This window comes from Squalius cephalus (assembly GCF_949319135.1).
Source record: "Squalius cephalus genome assembly, chromosome: 6".
In the NCBI taxonomy this organism is placed as follows: Eukaryota; Metazoa; Chordata; class Actinopteri; order Cypriniformes; family Leuciscidae; genus Squalius; species Squalius cephalus.
In genome coordinates, this window is record NC_137127.1 from 8010038 (window position 1) to 8019381 (window position 9344).

Sequence of the window (9344 nt, forward strand, 5' to 3'; positions counted from 1 at the left end):
GTCCTCTTGGCTATGGACTCCAAGGGCATTACTACCTGCCCTATCTAATGTGCAGTGAAAAGTAAATGCAATGGCAGGAGAGGACGCCCAGGTGTGTGTCTGCAGGGCAAAGATCCACTCTGTATTAAAGCAGCTCCTAGTGGCTTCTGACTGCAGTGCGTAAAACAATTCAGACAGGATTTAGTGCCATTTGTTGGTGCAATTTGTCACTTTTGTGCCCAGGGAGTTAACATTAGAGGACACATTGTGTCCATGTACAGTATAAATAAACTGCTGTGACCTCTCTCTGGACATTTGGATTAAAATATCTCAGAATCTTAGTGAAGGATGTACTGAAAGCAATAAAACATGGCGGACATTCTAAAGTCATAGTGTCATTATCGCATTTCACAGCCTATGTGTTGAGGATTGTGGAGTGCATTAGGAATCTGCATCCCTCATTTACAGTTTACCCTTAAGACCTCATCCGGTTATAAAAGTCAGGCTGTTTGCAATTGTTAGTGACATGGCATGGAGGGAAGTTATGATAATTGGTGCTATTATACATCCAGTTGAGGATGTAGTCCTCTGTCAAGGACACAAAGCTAGCAGCACAAACCCTAAAGACCTCTCGGTATCTCAGGGACCGGCCTGTGTCAAAACTTCAGGCGAACAAAGAAAACCCAGCCCGAGCCATTAAGGTATGGCTTGGGAATGACACTGACCTAGGTCTGCCATCCTGTATTGTCCCACCATCTGCACCGACGTGAACTTTGCCTTTAAATCCTGCCTTCTCAATTAACATGTCCAGCTGGGTGGAGAATTCCGCCAGCTCCCTAATATCATTACTATGGCGGCAGAGTGGGATATTAATATTAAAAAAGTGCCCAGAGCTCTTTCTTGGGCTCCGGGAAGGCCTCTGCTTCTCATGGCGTAATGAGGTGCACATACACAGCGGTGTAATTCTAGACGCCATGCTCTTATTAGGTTCTGTTCAATGGGAGAGGGAGGGGAGAGAGCGAGCGAGAAAGAGAGACAGGCAGAGAGGGAGATGTCTCGGACTGTCTTTGTTTGTTATGCTCTCACAGATTCTCCTTTGTGCTCCACAGAGAGTCCAGACAAAGAGCCATCTCTAGCCTCTCACACCTTGATCATGGACAAGTGGCTTCCCCCGTGCCTCTATCTCGCACTCTGCCGCCGATGTCAGAAACGCTGCCGTTTCCGGCAAGCAAAGTGCGTATCAAAGAAAAACGGCTATCTTTCAAAGCCAGCCTGGTGAGGTCTCTTTTGATACCTTCCGACTCCACAAGAAGGCCGCTCTGATGCCCGTTTGCTGCAAGTATACATCTTAGGTGGGAAAAAAAGAAGTGGTTCTTAAAACCAATGAAGTCTTTGAATGTAGTACACCGCAGCTTGTGACAGTTAATCTCCCCCACAGTTCTACAGACGGTCCTGGATTTAGGGAGTTGGCATCCTTGCTGACCAGTGCTGTTTGATTAGATAACAGGACCTACTTCTGACGGCATCAATGGTCCACCATGCTGAAATGAAATGGTTCACCCAGCGGTCGCCGTCCAGTCAGCCTATAGCATGATGGGGGAACCGCTTGCCCGTCTGACACACTGCGCTGCCAAGCTGGCGTGGCTCTGCCGATTCCATGCAAAGGCAGCAGCTTGCACCAGATGCTGGGAATTAGTCGGTCCCTGTGACAATCAGAGCTTGTGAGCACCTCTCTCTTCTTGGGACAGATTGCTCGGTGTTGCTGGGGAAGCCAGTATGCTTTATTCAGACCATCTTCAGCATACTTTCTTCCTATCTGGCTTTTGCCTCTTTCTCTGTTTCACGTTTGAAACTGTGGCTCTGTCGGAGCTATTATTGGCTTCGATAATGCTGAGTGGCCCAAAGGACGCCGCCTGGCTTGCTCATTATACTCGGTTAACATGTTGACCAGATCAAGACCCCCTCTGTGCCCTTTTGTTGCCAGAAGAAGTCCATTCACTACTAGAAGACAATAAAGAATATTGACACTGATTCGAATCTATAGAAAGGCATTATTGGATAGAGAGGAGAATCGTCTTGATGAATTTAGTGAAACCGATCAAATTAGTATCAGGCGCTGAATGAGGCGTGATGGAGGGGCACAATGATTTTTGTAGAACAGGCTGTGTGAATTCAGAAAGTATGTGAACCATGCTTCTGGCCAGAAACAAAGTTGCTCTGGCCACAACATTCAGCTGTGCAAACAATAGGACAAAATGTAAGAAAGCTTAATTTGTTTGTCTAATCGCCAGGAGCTACAGTCATTCTTCCCTTCTCTTAGATATAGACATTCCCCCTTCTTCTTTCCTTCTTTATTTTCATGTTCTAGGTTTAACCGTTGTTGTTGTTGTTATGTGTTGATTTTTCAAGAATTGGACTCTACAAGAAGTTTACAAATTCAAATGCATTTCATGAACTTGAAGGAAGGACTTTTCACCCTAGCTCACAAATGCATGAATGTTTTCTTGTAGCAGTTATTTACGAAATAAGCAGTTTATTAATCTTAATTTCAATTGATAGCACTTGTCACTTGTGTCACAAAGTATTCTTTTTTTTTTGTTGGAATATTTGGAATCAAAGTGAATGGGGCCAATCACTTCCTACCCCTTTCTATGTAAAGTAATTTTACAACTTAAGTGATATTACCGCATAATGCCACAAATCATGTCGATTAAACTGAACTTAACTGAACCAAGAGTATTCCTTTAAATTGTGTTTACTGTTGTCTTATAAATGAATAGATGAAAATGTTATTTGCTCAGACTATTTGCAGAGGTAAACACGTTCATATGATGATCTGTGATAAAGCCAAATTCAAAGCTGGTTTGTCTTTTAGGTTCTTTGTGAGCAAAATCTTTGCACTGTGTATAGATTTAAGCATGTGCTGTTTTTGTGGCATACTGGAACTCATATTTGGGGTCCTCATGGGGGAAATAATATACAACAATGATATCTTTGATCATTGTAAGAAGTCCGGCAGCCCAGGAGCTGTGTTGAGTGTGGTTATCATCAGCCCATTTTCTATCCCCCCTTCTCCACAAGCACATACACACACACACACAAACAGCAAGCACAAATCATTCCCGGCCTGCTCCATCCCATGCGCCAGTGCGGGGCTTCAAAAGCAATTTCAGCTGAAAAATAAGGTGCTTTTCTTCAATTTTCGAGCCATTTGTGCAGGGGTTAGTCTTGTTTACCTAGCCAGTACACTGGTATTTACATACCTCTTTAAAGGGAAAGGAAAAGATGGCCAGTATGATTTATGGACTGCAGCAGAAGCACAATTTTCCATGTTGTGCACCTAATCTAAGAGGCCAGAGAGAAAGGTCGCATCGGCCGTACAAATACCAAGGCCCCTCTATGGAGAGGGGGAGAGCATATTCAATCCCTCTGAAAAAAAATGCAGTGGACCTTTTAAGGTGTAGGATTATAGAATGCATAAAGCATCGGAGTTTCATATACGGCTTTGAGGTAGATGCACGACGAAGGAGCCCGTGTCGCCATTGGTAAAGATTATTATTACAAGAAATATATGCGTGCTTGATGTATATGAAAGCTAATCTTGTGTGAGTAGCCATTATCAGAAGCCTGTTATTATATTATTATTCTTTTTTATGTCCATTCTGGTATTGTTATATACAAAGGATGCAGTTCTCAATATTCTATATAAAATAACCAAAATATAAGACGATAATGTTTCAAGCATAACCACATATTTTTCATTATGACTTGACACTATGTAAATCATAATGCAAAGGAAAATATTACAGCAAATATTCTTTCATTATTTACTCAGCTTCATGTTGCTTCCAAACCTGTATGAATTTCTTTGTTCAGTGGAACACAAAAGAAAATGTTTTGAAAAAAATGTTTCAACTGCTTTTATCCACACAATGAAACTCAATGGTGTCCAAAAACAACATCATCTGTGTTCTGGTTTGGAATGACATGAGGGTGACAGAATTTTAATTACTGGGTGAACTTTCCCTTTAAAGTGAGAAAGCAAAGATGGGAAAGACGATGAGACAATGAAAAAGAGAGCGATGCCCTGTGTCAAGTTCTGATGCTCCATAGTTCTAACCTTTACCCTGTCCCTTCCCTTGGAGGCTACATGCTACCATGGGATTGAAATAGAGAACGAAAGTACATTTAAAAGTACTTAGTGAACATGATACCGCTTTAGGCCTTTCTGTGTATTTATTCATTTCCCATGCAAGCACGCTGTGTGTGAAAGAAAGCCATCTTTCTTTAGCAATGCTTTGGCTTGAATTTGATCTGCTTGGCAGGGGTTTGGGGGCAGAGGGTTGTGGGGGGATGACCTGTACTCAGTCTTTTATGATTTATCAAAATACCAGTCACAGAATGGATGGCATCCCGCCTGAGGCAGTGGTTTCTGAACATGCACAGTTAACAATCAATGGCCAGTCTCTCTAATTTAATATCCATTACAGGCTGACATTCCTTGTGTTGCTCATTAATATTAACTCTGTGGTATTACCATGTGGCATGGACTTAGGTTTCTGTTCCTGGGGAAAAAAAGGGGGGGATGAAACTCATGAAAAGGTCAGAGGAATCACAGAACTGCTGCAACACTCGACAAAATAATAAAGGGCATCACAATCAAGCTATCGTATCGGGACAAGCCACCGGTGGCAAAATGACAGCAAGCTCAACTGCATTGAAAAGCCTGGAATAATGTATGCATTATTTCTCATGAAAAGTATTGTTGTTGCTGTAGGCTGTAGGTACTCTATGACATTTTAATGGTTTGATAAAAAAAACGGTGACAATGAGGATAATTGGAAAAGATTTGCATCTTGACAATTATGATTTAAATGGCTTTGGTTTGGGTAGCCACATGGCTAGCGGGAAACACAATCACGCTTCTTTTATACTACATTTTTGCACAGTATCAAAAAGCAATGTTTACTCTACTGTTTTTTGTATGTTAATATATACATTTCACAATTAATTTGCTGTTTTTTCCCCCCTTTCAGCACAACAGTACACTATAACCACTGATTAGCCCCGTGACTCACTGTGTCCGCTCTGTACCGACCCACTGATCTCTCTTCGTGTTGAGGAGGATCAAGTTCAGTCCTAATGACGACCCAGAGCTGACCTCTCCAGAGAAAACAAATGGAACCTCAAGGTGATGTTTCAATCCAGCTAACCACTTGGGTGTCCCAGGGAGGCATGAACAGATGTAGCTTTAAGGATGGGAAAGGGGTGAGGTGCAGGTCAAGGTTGCCATACGCCAAGGTTAGGGTCAGATAAGCACGGCTGGCTTGGGGTCTTCACATGCCCAAAGGCCAAAAAGGGGAGGGAAAGATTGCAGGAACTGTGGATCAAGTGTTGGTCCTCGGAGACTGGGTGGGGGCATTTGCTGTCATCTGTGAAGCTTCAGAGTAGCGATTCTCAGGGTCAGGGTTTAAAGACACAGGATGCTAATTTGAAAATGTGTAGCTAGCTGTTGTTTTCTTACGTTTTGGGTGCTAGTTGCAAATTATCATTTTTGCACTGATGCATTTGGTTCATCATAGCATCTTTAGCAGCAAAAGACATTTGCATCCAATGTTTTCATTATAACACTATGAGGTACCATGTATTTGACTTTGTGTGCTTATTAAGATTTTAAAATTAAGGTTAAGAGGTGCATTAGTTAATGCATCACTATTTTTATAATCTCATGTTTTTATATCAGACTTTGCCATAAGAAAAGTCAAAACATACCTGCAAACAGGTAAAAAAAAAAAAAAAAGAGTTGTTATGGCACTCTGATATATTTAGCTGAAGGTAAGAAATCTAAGTCTTGACTGAAGAAAACATGGATGTGATTAAAAAGGTACACGTATGTATCTTTAGACAGTAAAGCATCAGTTGGAGTTGTCGGTCCCAAGGTATTTCCACGGAATATATTAACTCCAGCATTCTTATTTTGACTTAATTAATAAGATGGCTTAAGTGATTTATTTGATTTTCCATGTCTGGATGTTGCAGTAATAATGCACCGGAAAAGTGCGAAGAATTCAGCCCTGGAATAAAACCGCAATTAATGTCATCCTCGGTAAGAGGAAGACTAATAAGGAGCCTCTCATTTCGCAACAGGTCCAATCAAATGTAAATGTATTCTGTCAGGTTGTGTCTCCATTAATTAGAATGAGCTAGTTGTTTGTTAAACTCCTTTAGCACCACTGGCTGTCACTTCTTAGCTAATTTACTCCTGATTCCGGCACAGTGGTGCCCATTTTGTAACATTTTAGCCTGTTAATAACAAACCTAGGTGAAAGCACCTCTGTAATAGAGATAAAATGGTATAATAAACACGTGTTAGCATGGCTATAGGGCACATTTCCGAGGTGTGCCTGCTCTGCAGTTGACAATGTGAAAGAGAATCATTGCACTCTTCGTTAAATTGAACAGAATTATCATTATCATCAGAAATATGTCATTTAGACTACCATATAATTTTTCTCCTATGGTTTACTTATAATGAGCAAAAACTTTTGCTTAATCTTGAGTGTCATGACACAAATATGCATTAAGATAAATAAAATTCAATAAATAAAATGATAGGCACGTTGTAGTTTCAGCAGGAAACTGCAGATGAAACATTCCTTGTTGGTCTGTAACACTGACATAAACATAGCAAAAATACTAAATATTTAATGAAGATGGAGATACTGGAAACTCATTGAATTTCTCTCACATTAACATGATATGCAACGGAAAACCAAGCAGAACTGGAATAGACAGGCTGCTGGATGTTATCTACAGTATAGACCCATTTGAAAACTGCGGTGCATACCTCTTGACTTGTCACTCTAGATATGACTGCAAAGTATTATTCTTTTGTCTTTATACAATTTCTATGGAACATTGATATGTGTATAACTGTGACCTTAACAGTAACGAATCATATCTTACAAAATCAGAACGAAAAAAAAAAAAAAAGTAAGGGTAAAAGAGCTGTCATGTGGTCAGTATTCTCAAATGGAAAACTTTCTACCCCTAAAAGGTACATTTACTAGTACTTTATAATAATATGAACCATTAAGGTACCGCTATATGAACCTTTTAATGGTAAAAAAAAACATGTCCTGTGGCGTGTATGCACTTGGTTTTCCATTGCGTATCATGTTAATGTGAGAGAAATTCAATTCAATAGGGTGTGGTTTCTTTTTCACATGACTGTATACATATATCATTTCTAAATGGTTTATATATAAATAATGTAGAAATCATACCCCTGGTTCCGCAGCCAAGACTTAAATTTGTCCCAGATTAAAATGCATGTTTTGAGCTCTTTTAACTGAAAGCAACTTGTTTCAAAACCATTGTTTTGTCTCAAGATGCACACCAGGAAAGGTTTTTTTTTGTTGTTGTTGTTTGTTTTTTTAAGGCAAGGTTAAACAATTTACTTAAATGTCCTAATTTAAATAAGGCCTAATCTTAGTCTAAGCCCTGTCTATGAAACCAGGCATATTATATATTTTTAATTGATACACTGTAACAAATATGATATATGATAAGTTATGACACCATTTGTTTTTACATTGCTTTAACTCATCAAAATAAGTTAAGCAATTCTCAACCTTTTCATAAGTTCTACTAGATTCAACTCATTTTTTTAAGTCAGTTTAATGTAATTTAAGTTGAAATGACTTAACCATTCAAGTCAGAAAATATATGTTTTATTTATATTCTTTATAAGAACATAGTCAGATACAAGGTATTGTAGGCTGTAATACTGTAAAAAAAAAAAAAGAATATCTTAGTGCAACAAGACATTCAGTGGTTACACTTTGCCACTTTTAGTGCACTTTGGTGGAGATCAGCTGTAATTTAAGAGAATGACTAATTTAAGAGAAGGACCAACCACAGTGTTTGGGTTCACTAATCATGTGATTAAAAACTTGTGTGGCAATAATAACTGGGGTTTAAAAGAGAAAAAAGAAAGCACGGTATCATTAGCACCAGCAATAAAGAAAAGCAGACACAAACCTGGAGCGAGAAAGAGAGGGAAAGAGAGCGAGAGAGAACGTGCTCTTTCAAAGGTCAGTCCTTCTTTGTAGTCAATAATTGACATTTAAACGTGCGTTTCAGACGTCACTGATAATGTTAGGCGAGATAATGGGGGAGAGCTGCTTACACTGCCACGTAATTATGAGCAAAATGAGATGCAAAAATGCAAATGGCTTTGAGCCCACTCCAGCCCGCCTTTTGTCCGGCACGATGACGGTTGTGCTGGATGATAGATACCACGCCGGCGGTGGCAGACTGCACCGTGACATGTGGGAGTGGAAGCAAGCAGGGAACAGAATTAGGGCAACTGCACCACACTCCTCCTTAAAAAAAAAAAAAACAACATGCTCGCACATGCACAAACACACACAAACACGACGAATTCACCAATGAGATGGCGAATGTCTGTGTGAACGCTCTCCAGCGCGCCACTTTACAGATGACTACTTGTTACAGGCTGAAAAGCCGTGGAGTCAATTTATGATTTGCGAAAATGCGAAACTGTGAGAGTGTGGAAAGCTGTGGGGAGTCAAAGAGGGAAAACAAAATCAGCGATAACCATCTATCCTTCCCATACGACACAAGGAAGCATCTTGATTATGCATACAGCTACTGTATACAGGCTAAATGGTGACCTCGTGTGCAACCAACACAACAGCAGCTTAAATCCTGTAGTAAGCAGAACGCAGAATTATGCAGAGGGAAGAAGTTCCTCCCGGCTTCTGTATGACATCAGGTCACCGGTGGGGTCAGACAGTGGGATATGGGCGGCTGTATGCTAAGCACAGTGCAGTGGTCAGATGCCCTGGTCACGCTAATTGGCGTATGAGGCAGACCTGCGCGGGACGGGGGCCAGAAGAACACAAAGCGCAGGGAATACAAATAGTGTTTGGAGAAAACTTTTGAATTGGAGAGAGAATCACTGTAAACCTGACGTCTGTATTCAGTTTTCAAGGCTTTTAAGCAGAATAATGGCAATATTTTAAGCTCAATGTACTTCAAGATTATGCAAAGTAATGTTATGGCATAAGGTTTTGCTCGAAAGCACAGGGCGAGTAAATATTTATAGCTTGACCAAGTTTTTAATCAAGCTGCGTGGTGTTAAACACCTGAAAAATACAATGAAATAACATAATTTTCCCGCATCACTGCAAGTTGTTTAGGCGGCCAGTGTCCTCCGACACAATAAAAATGGTAATGAGCTTCCTTTCTCCAGATGAGGCGTGTAAACCCGCGCCTCCCGGCATATGTTTTGATAACATAAATCACCTTAGATCAAGTATGCCCTAAAACATATTGCC

At 40.4% G+C, this 9344-nt stretch overlaps 1 long non-coding RNA gene across 1 annotated transcript in view; it reads left to right on the forward strand.

The window, feature by feature from the left end:
- Positions 1–5087, forward strand: part of LOC307160628 — a 65358-nt gene extending 60271 nt beyond the window's left edge. The window contains exon 3 of the long non-coding RNA XR_013821578.1: positions 5016–5087. This is a non-coding gene — a long non-coding RNA (uncharacterized lncRNA). The remainder of the gene's footprint in view (positions 1–5015) is intronic.
- The last annotated feature ends 4257 nt before the right edge of the window (positions 5088–9344 follow it).